The sequence below is a fragment of the Haliotis rubra genome, unplaced genomic scaffold (assembly GCF_003918875.1).
Source record: "Haliotis rubra isolate DU_JTF1 unplaced genomic scaffold, ASM391887v1 Scf152, whole genome shotgun sequence".
NCBI lineage: Eukaryota > Metazoa > Mollusca > Gastropoda > Lepetellida > Haliotidae > Haliotis > Haliotis rubra.
Window position 1 is genome coordinate 1138176 of NW_025765470.1, and position 17943 is coordinate 1156118.

Consider the following 17943-nt stretch of genomic DNA (forward strand, 5'->3'; position numbering starts at 1 on the left):
GATTCCAGTAGGCGAAGGTATCCGACTCAAGTACCATTATATCAAAATCATATTTCGATCTATATATCATCATTGAGTGGTATAACGGAAGCCAAATCAAATACGACTGAACGAAATCACAGCTGAGCCGCACTTTTCTGGAGGGAAAACGGTATGGAGCGGCGACTGCAACATTCAATATGCTTTATAAATATATTGTGCAGTTCCAGGTTATTTATTCCGTATACAAGTGGAGAATGGACCGTGGCTAGTGTTCAGTTTACATGCCTTGTCCGATGTATTGCTCCTTCATATGCGTACAATACGCTGACCAAATAAACTAAACCGGATTGATAAAATATATAGCCACGTTCCAAATGCCCTGCTTTCATTCGACGAACATAGAAAGCAATGGGTCTTAATGCCCTGCTTTCATTTGACGAACATAGAAAATAACTGGTCTGCACGCCCTGCCTTCTTTTGACCACCATAGAAAACCAATGATCTATACGTCCTGCTCTTATATGACCACCATAGAAAACCAACGGTTTTAATGCGCAACTTTCATTTGACCACCATAGAAAACCAACAATCTAAACGCCTGCTTTCATTTTATGTTTAAAGAACTGTTTCTTCTCTTCTTTTACTGACCTTAACAATTCATTGTTTTGTTCGAACAAACTGGGGTTTCGAATTAGAAAAGACAACTCATTCTGTTCAGGTTACTTCAGTTTCATTCCTTCGAGATAGTACCGTAACGTAATCCTTTTATTTTGACACATTAAGTCTCAGTTATTCTTCATCCAAGTGGTTTAGAAAGGGTTCTTGTATTGTTTTTGGTTTTTACGTGTTGGACTTCTGGCAAATCGATATCAATTTGTATATTTCTTCTTCTAGATTATTTTCTTCATGTGTTTTTCTCTATCTCAAGAGAGGCAGTGTTTCAAAGAATATTTGATGGTCTGTTTTCTAAAATACCAATTTATCCAAGTCAGTTATATCGATAGTATAATGGTTTAAGTTTCTTCGATGGCATCTTTAACCATATCAACATATTTCTTATCCTAGAGAAGAGAGTTTCCAAATCCCTTTAACTTTTTCTACAACTTTAATTTTAATTTGATCCAGTGACTGGAATGTCTAGTCTGATCCTGAAATCAATTCCAAAATGTTTTGCCGATTCCTCAAAATGTTATTAGAACAAAAATAGTATCACCATGTCATTCGATTATGCAGTCTTTTTGTGTATCGTGTTATTGTAAGGTTTATATCTTATTCTGGATCGAGGAAGTTGAACTCTCTTATTCATTTTGTAAGTGTATCCCAGTCTGAAAAATAAGTTATATTAGTGCGTTGTGTAACCAAGCATTTAGTATCAAGTGTTAGATTCCAGACAACACAAAAGATCAGAATCAACCTCCTTTTAGATTGTAGCAGTATCATTTCACCCCCAGTCGGACAATGCATGGTTGATACGTTAATGTCTTATCTGTCTTTGAGATCTTGTAGATATCAGTGTATTTGCCATGTATTCTTGCACTTGCCTTATCCAAGCTCATTTTCTGTGTTATATATTACACCGGACATACCTAGAAATAACGTTACTAAGTGTCACGTTGCAATACCAATGCTATATCAACAGTCATATGCAATAAAGGTTTAAAAATGATATTAATTCATGCACAGGCAATACTCCTTAAGTTTCGCGCACACGTGTATGCGGACGTGCCTGCATTTTCATGTTCATGTGACAGTTAGTTCCATATATTTCTTCTTTAGGATGCTGTTTAGGATCAAATTCTTAAGTATTTGGATTATTCATGCCATTTGAATGTTTCCATCAAAACTCGGACAGGCTCCCGCGCGAATGACCCTAATGATTTGCGAAGCCATACTTTGACCTGTGCCATTTGTTCATTCCTCCTCAACGGTGGAACCCAGGTCACCTCAACTGAGTTTAATCTCATTCCTTCCACCAAAGCAGATTACAACTTCTCAGACTGTCTCAATGGACAACAAACTACATTACATGTATTACACCGACTTAGTTATATTCCTGGATCGTAAGACATGTTCCTGGCTGGGGTGACATCACAATGCAATGCGTACAAAACGGCCAGGTCGCGACTCCACTGTTGACAAACTGTCGATTTGAGGATGACAGCATTATTCCGGCTGTCCTCCAAAACAATGATGACACGCCGTTATGTACCTGGGATAGTATTTGAAAAGGCGATTAATCCCCTTTACCCTTTCTTGGCCGCACACTATGGGTGCTACGGAAGTTCGGAACATACTCTTTTTGAAGGAGTTGTACATAAAAAGATGCATGCATCCTTTCCCAAACAACTGTATCCTATGTATTCACGTGTTCATTTTGACATGAGACCTGGAAATGATACTCATTTATAAACCAAGCAAACAAACAACCTTCATCACTATCTATTGCTGAAATTGCACGAGCTAAGTTCTGAAAAGCTAAGCATCTGCATCAGAGCGAAAATAGGATTTGAACCAATGAACCGAGGGATACAAATTATAAAATTGGCCACTGGCCACCTAAAAAAACTCTTTTAGAGAGTATCACTGACACATTTCCAGAAAACGAAAATCACAGATACATCTTCCGGGAAGTCTAATCAAGGTAAAACACTGTAAATATTATTGTAAAATGCGTTTTTTTGCATATGAATTTTGAGATACACACATTAAACAAATTTCAGCTTTGTCGGCCAATCCCTGATTGTTTACAAAATACCCAAACGTAAAAATGATCAGTTTTACGCAGCCTAAGGTCGTGTTTTCGATTTAGCCGTATTCATATTATGGGTGAAACCAAATCGTTGATCTTTAATCTACCACTTAAATTCACGACGTATGTGCACAGAAACAGACCTGTCTGCCTCATCAACGGTAGTTTCCATGCCAACAGATGCTGCTGACATGTGTAATGTTAATATGGTAGCTGTCTCATTCAGTTGACCTGATAACATGAAGTGGACAGTCGGACCTGCAATGGACAATATTTCCAGCAATACGACTGTCTGATATGCTGGGTGAGATTCTCACATGAACATTTAGCCCCCACACATTTCAAACCGATCTACACATATTAAAATGAACATTTTCTTTTTGCCAACCCTCTGACACTAACAACATCGACAAGAATAGCATCACTGAAGTTGCACAATTCAAGAGGAATTTTGATAATTCGAGTACTCTAGACAGCATTACAACTTGTTATCGGGGCCTGAAATACCCTCTCTGTGTGGTATGGCATACCACCAGAGTAATGTGCCAATGGCGAAGAGCCGTGGTTAGTTGTCGTTAAAGGTTAAATGCTTGTTCTCACCAGCGGTTGTCATCCGCTTCCTGTTTTTGTGACATTGCTCTCCCCGACTTGTAATTTTCTTAAATTTGACTTGTAAACCAGATAGTTCAATATATAAAAGCCTGGAGGATAATGTGCAGAGCCACATGCTACCCAATAGTCTAATTCTTCACTAAGAGTTGCTGTCAATTCAAATTGCATGGGAAAAAATATCATTGTGTGAAAAATAAGTTTATTAATTTTTCTATTGAAAATAAAGAAAAATGCAACTGGATTGCGTGAGTCGTGATTTATTCACGTAATTTGTTTCTCTGCTGTTAATGCACGTTCGCCAATCTCCGTCATCTTTTCTGTGCATTACAAGACCGTAATTTGTTTAAAAAATCAAATTGTCCCAGAAAATCTAATTCTGCTTCTGACTGGTGAAAAATAAGAAAGTCTCAAACCAAATACAACAATATGTATTTAGGCTATAGTTTTAATGAAAAATATATTTGTTCCCAGATGTAGCTGAAATTATTTTCATAGGCAAACCAAAATCGAAGCCTCTCTGAACACCTTGTCCACGCAGTTCTTTCAGATGTCTTCCCTGGATCGGTATTTAAAACAGTTTAGGGTAATAAAAGAAAGGTATTTGTTTCGTTGTAAAAATATACTTAATTTTAAGCAAGTGTTCTTAAAAAAGGAAACTTGACAAAGGTAAAAATCATGCTGCTGTTGTTACTGAAGTCACAAAGTTAACTGAACGAACAGAGATAACAAACAATAACGATAGGAGTGAGTGAGTGAGTGAGTATGGTTTTACGCCGCATTTAGCAATATTCCAGCAATATCACGACGGGTACACTAGAAATGGGCTTCACACATTGTACCATGGGGGAATAGAACACGAGTCTTTGGCGTGACGAGCGAATGTTTTAACCAGGATGCTACCCCACGACCCAATAACGGTAGGAAACACGACCGATTCACACAAACGTAGTCGTAGTCGATGTTTGTGCTGAAGCGCAATGACGTACCCCTCATACCAATGGAAGAGCTGCAGGTGATGGATCTCATGAGCACGGTTATGGTGCTGGCAAACAATCAAGATCGCTGTCAAGGGAATTTGGTAACTGAACCCACAAGCAGGAGAAACGGCATCTTCTTATTGGGGACATTCTTATGTTGAATTGTGAAATAACATTATGTTGGAAACTAACCTTCGGTTTATGAACGAAACATTTGTAACTCAGCTAGCCAAGTGAATTGGTCAGGCGAATATTGAATATTGAATGTGAATAGTGTCACATTCCAGAACACTGTCGTCATGTATGACCGGAACATTGTCACATTCCTGAACAGGCGTGTTGTGTGAAACCTGAATACTAGTGTCACGTTCTTGAACAGGCGTCTGCTGTGAAACCTAAACATTATCATATTCAAGACCACTTGCGTCAATTATGACCCCAACATTGTCACATCCCTGATAAGGCGTATGCTGTGAAACTTGAACATTGTCACATTCCTGAACAGGCGGCTGGTGTGAAACCCGAATGTGAAACCTCTGAGCACCCACCTAGTGGTTGGATTTAGCGCTATATAAATTTTCAGTATTATTATATTATTAATGATGCCTCATTCCAGAACACTTGCGTCATGTATGACCCGAACATTGTCACATTCCTGAACAGGCGTGCCGTATGAAACCTGAATATTGTCACATTCCAGAACAGTGGTGTGGTGAGCCTCCATCTTCATGCAGGTCTGTTCTATATACAGGGCAATTCCCTATCGTCATTGTGACAGTACAAGCGATTCTTCACCCTCAACTTCAGTTCAAGAGACCGAGTTTTATATTTGTGTTCTGCAAATGTCAAATCCTTTACTTCATTCCACCTGCACGCATTTCTCGAGAAACCCTAGATCGAATACAATATAAAACGGATACCTACTAAATAATGTTTTAGTGTCAGTTGTACATCACTTGCTGCTTTGTCCTCAGTGAAAGCCATTTTTCTGTTATCGGGGATTGGAATCTTATATTTGCTTTGAATATAATGCTGTAGCTGGCCTGCAAGCGTCATACTTTACTGGTATTTCTCGGCAAAGTCACATACGTTAACGATATGTACGAGTTTACTCGCAGCGACCTCATATACTATAATCACTATTATATCTCACATCACTGGTCACTGACCCAAGTCCCCACTGAATAACATTTACTTTGTGAAACAGTGGATCGTGTAGGTCGTAGGCTGAATGCGTCAGTAGGGAGTGAACGAAAACCCTCACCATTGCAAATGCCACCAGATATATTGTGATATTATCCAAGCTACGCAGTGTTTGACATGGCAGCATTGAACCAAATGACATGGAACCTATAAGTCTGTAAGTAATCCCATACCAATATCTCTGCTGCCAGACATGTGTCTCCACAGGTTTGATTGAAACTTTATAATGTAATATGCATTAAAATGGGTAATAATGAAAATAGCATGAGACCCTGAAGGTTCGTGTTTTCTTTGAATTAAATTGTGATGAATTAATTACAATTAATCTACCAGTTTGTGGTATTTTGCTCACATAACCTTTGGTTAGCATTTCGTTTGCAGCTATTCGTTAATAGAATTCGGTCGATTTTATCACTCACATTTTCCAGAATCCCAGCTGGCTCGGTGCCACTTTTTCAGGATGAATACATAAAGATTATCTATCGTCCACATGCTCCTTAAGTACATACATGCATTAGGTGCAGTTGTAATGTATTATTCTAGAAGCGATCTGCTCATGTATCGCTGGGGAATCACAAATATTCTGATATTAAGTTTTTGTATTTAACACACACATTTATTGTATTACATCTAGTGGAATTCATAAGTAACATTTTTTAATACAATATGCTTGTTATTGGGGTGTAAAATGTTGGAAAACGCTTTAAGGTTATCACCCATGGGTTTATTGTGATGAGCTGATGTGAGTAATAGTTCATGAGTCTCTTTGATTATGGTACGTGATCTGTCAGCACCTGGCATATGTTCAATGGTTCATTGGCAGTTGTCTGCGACCTGTATCACCTGCTTGCCCTCCTATGTTCAGCTGACATTCTTATACCTTGAATAGTGTATACAGCATCGTTAAATCAAAGTTTCGGCACTGGGGAACAGTGAAATAGGTTCTGGAGTTTTTCCCTGTACAGCATCAATACGCTGAAAAGAAAAAGAGTCCCAATAACGCAAAACATGTTCCTTGGAGTATTTTATACACTGTATGTTACTATAGAAATAGTAATCAATGAGTGAGTGAGTATGGTTTTACGCAGCTTTTAGGAATATTCCAGCAATATCACGGCAGGGGACACCAGAAATGGGCTTCACACAGTTAGTAAGGAAAAGACATAAAGATTACATCAGAAACGAAAACGGTGGAATGAATGAGTTGAGTCTAACACCGTTGTTACAGTATTCAAGTTATATCACAGCGTGTCAGATATACGTAGAATGAATGAGTTGGGTCTAACACCGTTGTTACAGTATTCAAGTTATATCACAGCGTGTCAGATATACGTGGAATGAATGAGTTGATCACAGCGTGTCAGATATACGTGGAATGAATGAGTTGAGTCTAACACCGTTGTTACAGTATTCAAGTTATATCACAGCGTGTCAGATATACGTGGAATGAATGAGTTGAGTCTAACACCGTTGTTACAGTATTCACGTTATATCACAGCGTGTCAGATATACGTGGAATGAATGAGTTGAGTCTAACACCGTTGTTACAGTATTCAAGTTATATCACAGCGTGTCAGATATACGTGGAATGAATGAGTTGAGTCTAACACCGTTGTTACAGTATTCACGTTATATCACAGCGTGTCAGATATACGTGGAATGAATGAGTTGGGTCTAACACCGTTGTTACAGTATTCACGTTATATCACAGCGTGTCAGATATACGTGGAATGAATGAGTTGAGTCTAACACCGTTAAAATGTATGTATTTACATAATCTGTCAGGTCGTATTTATATGTTAATAGTAGCATATGGTAGATAGGGGATTTTGTACTTTTAGCTTCTCTTTCATAACACGAGTCAAGTAAGAATTGACTAAGTTTAAAGTTTAAGACATTCTTGAATACAAAGTTTAAATTACCTCTACATGATTTGCCAAGGAACATAAGACAACGTTTTTCTATGTATGCTTGGACTGATAGTAAATTTAAACAGTCTCGTGCGACAACTGTCGAAGAACATTTAGAGAGCCCCTGGATGTGTTTACAGAAGAAAGATTGAGCTCTTTCAAGTATTTCATACTCTTTAGATGTTAGTTTACACCATAATTCACAAGCAAACAGGGCACATGGTAACATAACTCTGTTCCAGACTCCACAAGCAGACATGGGGTTTAGACCACCAAAGAACAAACCATTGCAGCGATTTGTGTTGACTAACATTCTAAGTTTATCACATGATTTTTGAGTACGCACTAAAGTTGAAGATGCAGTGGTTATGTACAAGCCAGCATACACAACAAGATCTTTTTGAGTTACAATCTTCTCCCAATGTAAAATGATGGACATGTATGTTTTGGGTATTACCAAACAATAAGAATACACTTTGTCGGCATTATATTTAAGATGCCATTTACAAGAGTACTCAAAACACACATTTAGTGCACACAGTAGGCCATCTATGGCTCCACTTACAATAGTTGTGTCATCTGCTAATAAGATACCTGGCACATTACCCCATGGAAGACTTAAACCGTGTTGTAATGATTCTAGTGCGTATAATAGGTCATTAATATACAATGAAAATAACCAAGCTGACAAAACACAGCCTTGACCAACACCTTGTTTTACAGGAAATGGAGCAGATGCAACTCCCCCTATTCTAACACAAGACTGCATTGAAGTATATTTAGTACGTAAGATACGCCACAGTTTACCATTTATACCAAAGTGATGGAGTTTATAAAATAATCCATTAAGCCATATTCTATCAAAGGCCTTCTCGTTGTCTAGAAAAAGACACAATACACTGGTGAGTTTCTTTCCCTGTAATAAGCTATACTTTCTAACAGTGTTAATGCAGCTGTTTCAGCGCCAGCACCTTTACGGAATCCAAATTGATACTTGTGCGGGAAAGGTTTACTGTGGCAACACCAATTTTCTATTCTTTCTAAGATGACTCTTTCGAATAATTTGCTGACAATAGGAGTTAAAGTTATTCCCCGGTAATTTGAAGGGTCGCATGTGCTTTTACCTTTTCCTTTGTGTATGGGAAGTATGGTACCAACATTAAAACCACAAGGTAGACATTCATAATGAACAATAGCATTGTAAAGTGCTACTAGGTGATTAATAACAGATCTACCGGCGTACTTTAAGTGTTCATTAACAATACCATCAGGTCCAGGTGATTTGCCGTTCTTAAGTCGCCGAATGGTGCATAACAGTTCATCAAACGTAAAGGACACTGAAGCAGTGTAGAAGCATCATCACAGTCATCATGAGTATTATCAAGTTGAGATATAAAGTTATTTACATAATCAGTAAGATCTGAATCAAAATTAACATCTGTACATGGTAGAGATAGGTCTCTGAAATATTTAGCAAATAGGTCACATATACCTTCCTGAGTATTACAAGATGTGTTTTCGTAAGTGAGAACTTGAGTGTATTCTTTTTTACGTTTGTATATTTTGGTAGCTTTAAAGTACTCTTGTATACCTAGTTCAGAAGCCTCATAAATTCTTTTGAATTTAAGATCATCCTCATGTTTCTTTGATTGACGATGTCGTTTTCGGAAAATACGTTTTGCTTCTTTATATGCAATGTAGTAACTATTCTCTTTATCATGGATTTTACCATTACGGATCCATTCATTACGACAATTTCTCATTGTATTATGTAGATATTTCAAATTATCTTTTTTCCAATATGGTTTCAAGTTTGCCTGGTAACGAGAGGAAGGGATACTTATATTTGCTGCAGAATGGAGAGATTGGGTTACATATGCATAATGAACTTCGATGTATTCTTCTGGAGATGTATACTGGGAGCATTCGAATTCAACATTTCTAAAATAGTTTTCAGTTTCATACCGATACAATGAGAGATCTACTTGATTGGCTTTTCGCCAATTTAGATGTATACCACCAGTATAGCTGTATGTAGGAGTTTCACTACGAAACACCGTGAGGATAGGAAAATGGTCGGATACAGCATAGCTTATGTTATTGTCAACAGCATAACCCAGTACCCTATTTCTGAGATCACAGTCTATGAAGACGTAGTCAATCAAACTTCTTTGTGTTTTACACTTGTTGGAATAAGTAAAAACATTACTATCATCCAGAGGTATAACAGATACAAGGTTTCGTTCTGTTAGAACCCTATTTAGATACCTAGCTCTACGCTTTGAGTCAACACAGTGTCTTATGTCAGCATTAAAATCGCCAACTAATATTGTCTCTGCTTCTTGAGCGCACTTGTCATATAGATCAAAGGTATTATACAGTTCTTCACAATACCGAGAATCAAGCACGTTTGTGGACGGAAGTCGGGTGCCAATTATAAATGTTGTGCTCCCGTTAATAGTCACCTTTGCACCAAGGATGTTTTCACTCTCTGATACGTAGAGCGCAGAGCTGTTTAATGTTTTTCCGGATAAACAGAGCAACACCACCTGCTCCTCTCTGTGACGAATGGTCAGTTCTACACTTATAGTATACACTAAAAGAGTCATGTAGATCGAGCAGTGTTGATATTTCAGACTTATTCATCCAATGTTCGTTAATGAATAGAGCATCACAGCCATCGAGCTTTGTTTTGAGATGGGGCAAACAGTTACTAGCACCCCGTACATTCCACGTTATTACACTGAAAGCTGCCATGAGAATATACACAACTCCACACCACGCCCTACTTGTGTGCTTCATTGTCTTGGCTTTTCAGAAATGTCGTCAGTGTACCAATCGCTGTTTGGAATCCAGTCCCTGCAGTTTACGTTTTCGGGCCAGAAGCACTCGTCGTCATATATAATATCCGCACATCGTCTTGACACTGTTATTCTGATGGTGTATGATGGATTACGTCCCCCTTCCCAATGTTTCATAAGCCTGGTATTGGAGACGTTAACGCCACGTTCTTTGGCATATTCACAGATGGCGTCTTTAACGACTTCGTAAGGTTCATCAGCACGAACATAACTCAGTACAAAACGTTTGTTTCTATTTCTGGATACTCCTGAGAAACACTTTTTCCAGTGGTTAGTGAAAGTTACGTTTCTTCTGTCTGTTGATTGGTTTCGTCTCGTGTGTGAGGAGTACTGGTTGTTAGTGACGTAATCTACTGTACCAGTGTCCACAGGAGGGTTGATATCATAGCTTGTCTGGGTCTCCGCTGTGACGTCATCATTGAATGGCTGGGGTGTGCTGACAGGGCTTGATTGACTATCCCTGGGCTCCATTGTCGTCTTGCTTGGCGTGGAGAATGAATGAGTTGAGTCTAACACCGTTGTTACACAGTATTCACGTTATATATGGAACAGCGTGTCAGATATACGTGGAATGAATGAGTTGAGTCTAACACCGTTGTTACAGTATTCAAGTTATATCACAGCGTGTCAGATATACGTGGAATGAATGAGTTGAGTCTAACACCGTTGTTACAGTATTCACTGTTATATCACAGCGTGTCAGATATACGTGGAATGAATGAGTTGAGTCTAACACCGTTGTTACAGTATTCACGTTATATCACAGCGTGTCAGATATACGTGATATACGTGGAATGAATGAGTTGAGTCTAACACCGTTGTTACAGTATTCACGTTATATCACAGCGTGTCAGATATACGTGGAATGAATGAGTTCAGTCTAACACCGTTGTTACAGTATTCACGTTATATCACAGCGTGTCAGATATACGTGATATACGTGGAATGAATGAGTTGAGTCTAACACCGTTGTTACAGTATTCACGTTATATCACAGCGTGTCAGATATACGTGGAATGAATGCTCGAAATGTGGCAAGTCTTAGATTTGTACCGTTTTGATGAAACAAAGGACAACGGGTATGGTTCTGTCAAACCTAGAAACACAGACAGAGAGATATTCGAACCCACAATCACAGGTTTACGGCGTGCCAAAGCGACTCATCACCTTAAAGTTTACTGTGGTCCCTTCAGTCATAAATACTAATAGTTAACAATAATTATAGTTTATTCATGGAGTAGTTTACTCCATCCTCAAATACAATATATGCAGTGTGAGAATTTAATGTCCAATGTACATTATGTACATAATTTGTTCATCCGAATTGATTAATTAGTAATGGTAAATGAGTTATGAATCTTGGTAACATCAGCTGAAATGTTACTTAATATACAATGTTGAGTTCAAACAGGACATACGTGGTATATGTGTATGTACATTACAAGTTGTGATAGCGGCTAGACGTTGTTCCAAATGATGTGCATCTTCTTCTTAATCCTGTTTACAAACCTTTGAAATTTAAGCTCTTTCCTGTATCTCCAGTCTCAATTCGAAGCTGGTGGGGTCATCTCAACTCATCATTAGTAAGCGATGCTTACATTACATTTTTATTTAAATATGATCCTTTGAAACAATTTATTTTGAAAGCAGCACAAAGCGTTAATTTTGAACCCGATAGGGCTGCGTGACATCTTGCTCATCAGTAGATTCTAGACGACACATTAATTCACTATAATGCAGGTACGGTTACTTATAGATTGCGAAGCCAAAGCCATTAGAGAATAAAATGTGTCTGTCTATCTGTACCTGTACCCTAAAGACTGGCTCTCTCAGCTGGGACGCCTTGTCCCAGTCGTCCCGTTGGGGAGGAACCCTGCCAGTCTTGTCGTGAACATATGATTTATGACTTGCAGCTGTGTGTAATAGTTCACAGACAGTTTTGGCAGGCGTTATTAGGGATTGGATGAGGAGATTAATGCTCGGTTCAGACTGGAGAGAGCTTCTGATGCCAAATGTTCATAGATTTGAAAGGAGAAACCAGAGAATAAGTTGACTCGTGTGTTTGCCGAAACGTAGAAACTCATCCGATTCCTCGTGATGAGCAAAGTAGTGGTTAAAAAACCCATCTGAATGGATACATAATATATAAATCAGCGATGACACCAGTTCTTCGTGAAAATGGTAAGCCTGGGAATATGGTCACAAAACCCATTTTCATTATAAAAAGAAATATCTGTTAAATAAAAATTATCAATTATTTTAGATTCCCATAATATCAGTGGTTTTGAATTGAATTCCAAATAGCCCTTATACTATGTTGGGTACAATCTGAAGCCCATTTCGAATGTTCCCTGCCATGATATTTCTGGAATATTGCTAAAAGCGGCGTAAAACCAACCCACTCACTCATATACTATGTGTTTATTAACAGGTGAGCGTATCCTGCCCAGCCTGAGGCCAGTCTCAAACACATTCAAAAGGGATATCAAAAGGAAAACATGGAAGAGTATGGAATAAATGAAAATAATGACATGTATCATGCATCATTTTGGTCACTGATATGGAAATGCCCTTCATATTGATAAAAAACCTTTTTTAACTGAGGCCTTAATCGCAAATGTTGTAATTCTGATCCATGAAACTTTTGAGCAAGGGCCTTATAATTATGACGCTCTTTATAATGTTCTTAGGAAGACTAGGCTCCATTGTACCTCCCAAGAAGTGAAATACCAAACACCAAAGGCTGGAGTCCCATCTTAGATGGGAAAATACGATTATGCTCACATTAACAAAGAAGGAAGAATGACAATATGATCATATGCATATGATTATGCTCACATTAACCAAGAAGGAAGTAATGACAATATGATCATATGCATATGATTATGCTCACATTAACCAAGAAGGAAGAATGACAATATGATCATATGCAACTATCATAATACGAATACATAGACATAAACAACACGCAAGAAGAAAAATACGATCATTTTATAAAGCTTAAAAAGAAGCTTGGCGTAGACACACAAATAACCATTTACTCTGAAACAAGAGCACAAAATGTTGATTATAGTGCCATATATATGTGTACCATGTATTGTAGAACTCAATGACAAGTATGCCCAGATATGGTGATTAGAAAATGATAGGCATACTGCCATTTAACATTTCCGTTGGCATTTCCATCATGAAAAATGTTTGTGGTAGTTTGGCTCCTAACTACAGAAGTTAGGGAGTACGCCTGTGTATGCGTACGTGTTTTAGAACACTCAGCGGACGGTAAAAGTCTAATTTAGTAAGCGACGTTAAATTTTACAAGCGCAATTTTCAAGCACTACGACAACAGTTATCTGTCAAATACATAAATCATAAGGACTCATGGTGAGTGAGTGAGTGAGTAAGTATAGTTTTACGCCGCTTTTAGCAATATTCCAGCAATATCACGGCGGGGGACATCAGAAATGGGCTTCACGCATTGTACCCATATGGGGAATCGAACCCGTGTCTTCGGCGTGACGAGCGAACGCTTTAACCAGTAGGCTACCGCACAGCCCCAGCTTGGTGAAAGTAGCGCATGTCATGTAGGTTTAGAAATAATAATCAAACTCTGGACTGCAAACTGTTCAGCGTTTTCTACGTCTTCATTTGATTGATAAACAGTATAACACATGGATGCGTTATCTACAAAATAAAGCTGTGTAAATAAATAAAATATGAATAAGGAATACGGTTGAACCTCAAAGACATTAGCATCGAAACGTGTCTTCTCTACTTGAACAACAAAAACAAAGTTGAGACATTGTCCCACATAATAGGTTTTGAATATGGCCCGGAAATAAACGCTTATTTAGAGTAACGGTCTGGGCTATATATGTCATAGCATTTATGTGAGAACGATACCAATATTTTTATCCTATCCTTAGATTACAAGAGTAAAGGTTAATCAATGCCAACAAGGAAGTTGTGGTCAGGCTCGCACATGTCATCGTACCCGAACTGCGTAGATCGATGTTCATGCTGTTGATCACCGGATTGGCTGGTCCAGAATCTATTTTTTACAGACCACCGCCATATAGCTGGGATATTGCTATATCAGGATTGGGAAATAAATTAAAATACAAAGGTTCATTTAGTAACCAAAACATTGCCGGGCAAGTGATATGGACAAGATACTCTATTCCTTATATAACAGAGATAAAACAGCTGAATCGTGAAACATCAATACACAAAAGCGTTAAATGAAAACTGAAATGTCACTGGATATACTGCCAGTAGATTCTCGGCTGATAATAATTATACTTTCGCCATATGTGACGAATTGTGTGACAGTGACAGTCACATTAACAACGCATGCACTCAAGCAACGTCAAACAGCGACATGTCCAACACACAAAGATTTATCCAGTTGGATTCTGAAATTGGAGAGAGCTTTAAAGGGTGCTTCGCAAGGATATAACTGCGAAATGTGTGCCTCCAGAAACAAGCTCCTGTAATCGTAATGATCTTTACTGTGTCTGTGGACACTACAGTGTCGCATAAAGTTTACTGCATGTTACCACTGTAGACATGCCACCCTCGGACCTTTATGATTACTTACAGTGTCTTTCATCACACTGTTAAATGCGTTTTATTCCGTAGGTTGTTTAGCAGGATAGTACGAACACTCACATTGTCTTGAAATATTGAAATTCATATCAGTGGGGAAAATGTTGATTGTCGTTCTTTGTCGTATTTTGGTGGAATATGTTCATTCGATATTATAAATTATGCAGGAATTTGGGCTTTTGAGGGGAAAGCAAGGTGGAGTAGTCTAGTTTGTTGACCTGTTCCTCCAATGATGCTGTTCCCCTATGTGTTACTTCTAGAACATTGTGACAGACGGCATAAAACCGATTCACTATAAGGGCTAAGGTCATAGCAAAATGTTCTCAACCTACACACAGTCTGTGTTCTTACCAATACATGATACGGGTTACAAGTTATCCTCGTGTGTTCCAATTTCAAACAGCTACACTTGAACAATTTACCTAAGACCTATTGCACCAATCCAAGTAAAGCTAAATTCTTACCCCTCATGTCATCATCAGATTGTAAACTTATAAATAATTTAGCTTGCTATATTTATCATGCAATGCATCTAAGATGTTAAAATTATTAATTTAAACTGTTCTCATTATGTTTTGCCATGTACAATGTAACCTATGCAGTTCTATGTACACTTCTGTAATAAAAAGAACTGAACATCAAGTGTAATGCGTGATGCATGTTAACAAAACTACACACTTGATATAGAGCCATCTCACACTGACTGACTGACTGACTGACTGAGTTTAGTTTTACGCCGCTTTTAGCAATATTCCAGCAACATCAAGGCGGGGGACACCAGAAATGGCACTGACTGAATGTAGTGGTGATAGTAATAAACAGCGTATTTGGTAAACGCTGGTGTGTGACTGAGGTAAGATGTTACATCGTATCGGCGTTGTTTAATAATCATAATAATAATGCTAATATTTGCGCCTAGAATCCAACACGATGCTGCTCTCTGGCGTTACATTTTTACCCTGACGGAATTGTACTTTCAAAGCTGCTACTATGCGCTTCCGTATAGGTCCGTACATCCGCTTCTCAGGTACCCATTTTGAACAGCTTGGTGGAGTGCAATGTGGACGAAGTGCCTTGCCCAGGGACACAACACAGTATGAGACCCAGGTCACAAATTTTGGTGTCTCCACCGGGATTCAAACCCGGGCCTCTGGCGTGAGAGGCCAGCATGCTAACCACTACACCACCGTGCTCCGTGTTTCAACCATAAAGCGACGGATCGCCCATAAAAATGGTGATAATATGTACATGGTGAACCTTTCTTTCATGGCTGCCCGCGCCTGTGATAACAACCAGGAAATTTTAATATGTTTTGGAGAGATGAGAAGATTTTATTTACATGTGTGGGGGTATTCCCTCAACAGGCTCTATCGGTTTGTACCCGTGAAGATCACAATTGATCTCTAGTAACCCATGCTTGTCGTAAGAGGCGACTAACGGGATCGGGTGGACAGGTTCGCTGACTTGGTTGACACATGTCATCGTATCCCAATTGCGTAGATCGATGCTTATGCTGTTGATCACTGGATTGTCTGGTCCATGCTCGACCCAATCTTCATATAGTTGGAATATTGCTGAGCGTAAAACTAAACTCACTCACTCACTCTCCCTCAACATGCTCTCTATCGACGTGTGTTGAACAGCTGTGAGACAGACGTTACGTCATCAACAGCAAATGACGTTCCTGTGCTTTACTCAGTATCGAACCACCACATGTCGAATGTAAAGTAATGTTTGCCAAAAAGTCATCAACACTCAATACACAGATAAATCAGCAGTTCTAAGGATATTAATGCTATTCACGCTGCCATTTTTCTGCAAACTCATGTATGTTTTGTAAATTTTTTGTTCTATTCGTTCAATGTTTTTTCGTGAGATGTTTGTTCTTGAATGTTTGAGGTGGGATAAATTGTTCAATGCTTGGAGGCATTTACAAAACATGACAGAAGTCTGTAACACATTTTGGCACCAAGGCACATTTGTAACAACAATAAAAGCCAATTTATATTGTCTCGCGTCACGAACATAAATGTTACACGAAGATGATAACCGATTACCTGTACTTTCACAATCGACGGATTTTCAAATTAGGAGCATCCTCTGTGATATGTGACATATCGATCCTACTTACCTCTAACAAGGGTGGTGTCGCAGACATGTTGACTTTATTTTAATGGAATTCCTGCTTCTTAGTTTTCGCCCCTGGAGCCAAAAGTCACCAAATGGCAAAGGAAGTATGTGAAAACAAGTACTTAGCATTTAAATGATGTGGAAGTACACGAGACACTAAAGTGGTGTATTAAAATGGCCGGAGGTTTGCATCAACATTAACACTATTGTACCTTCTACTTCTTTGCGGCATTTTCAAAATGTTTCTTAATATTTTTAATAATATTGTACATATGGAAAAAGATCAGGCTTACATGCGTGTACTGTATTATGAACAACTGGTGCACTTGTAAACAACTGCGCCGAATTCATATTTTGCTATTAAATATAAAGTAATGGTATTTTACCTTTTAAAAACATATAGAATAAAGAAGTATATCTATGTAAGATACATTATGTTCATCATTAGTATCATTTGGTGTGTGGGGTGTGTGTGTTATTATTTCGACGAATATATCTGAATTTGCAGTCATTTTGGGCATTTGGTTGGATTATTGTGAACCCTAAATTTCATAGCACAACTTTCGCTGCATTCTTAATCGATGATAAACGAGCTATACTGGTATAAGAACTCTCTGTGAAACATTTCTGACTGTACTTTCCTGCAAGTTTCGCACCTGCAACACTGGTTGTTAGTCCTTAAATGTGACGACATTTCTGGCAAATGCTTCACCAGTAAGGCCATTATACTTGCCAACTCGATGTAATATACGCTAATTCCAATATATCTGTATAGCACTTTGAAAATAGACCCCGTAATAAACATAATCTAAGGGATCATATATAGTACACATAAGTCACCCTACTGTTCTAAAGTTTAGATAAAGGTCATTTGTATGATGTGATGGAACCAAATCTGTTCATTCCTGAATGAA

General features: G+C 38.4%; 1 non-coding gene across 1 annotated transcript; it reads right to left on the reverse strand.

Annotated features, from left to right (window-relative positions):
- Positions 1 to 16020: 16020 nt before the first annotated feature.
- On the reverse strand, positions 16021 to 16087 carry Trnae-cuc. The gene has a single exon. It is a non-coding gene; the product is annotated as a tRNA-Glu (tRNA).
- Positions 16088 to 17943: the final 1856 nt, after the last annotated feature.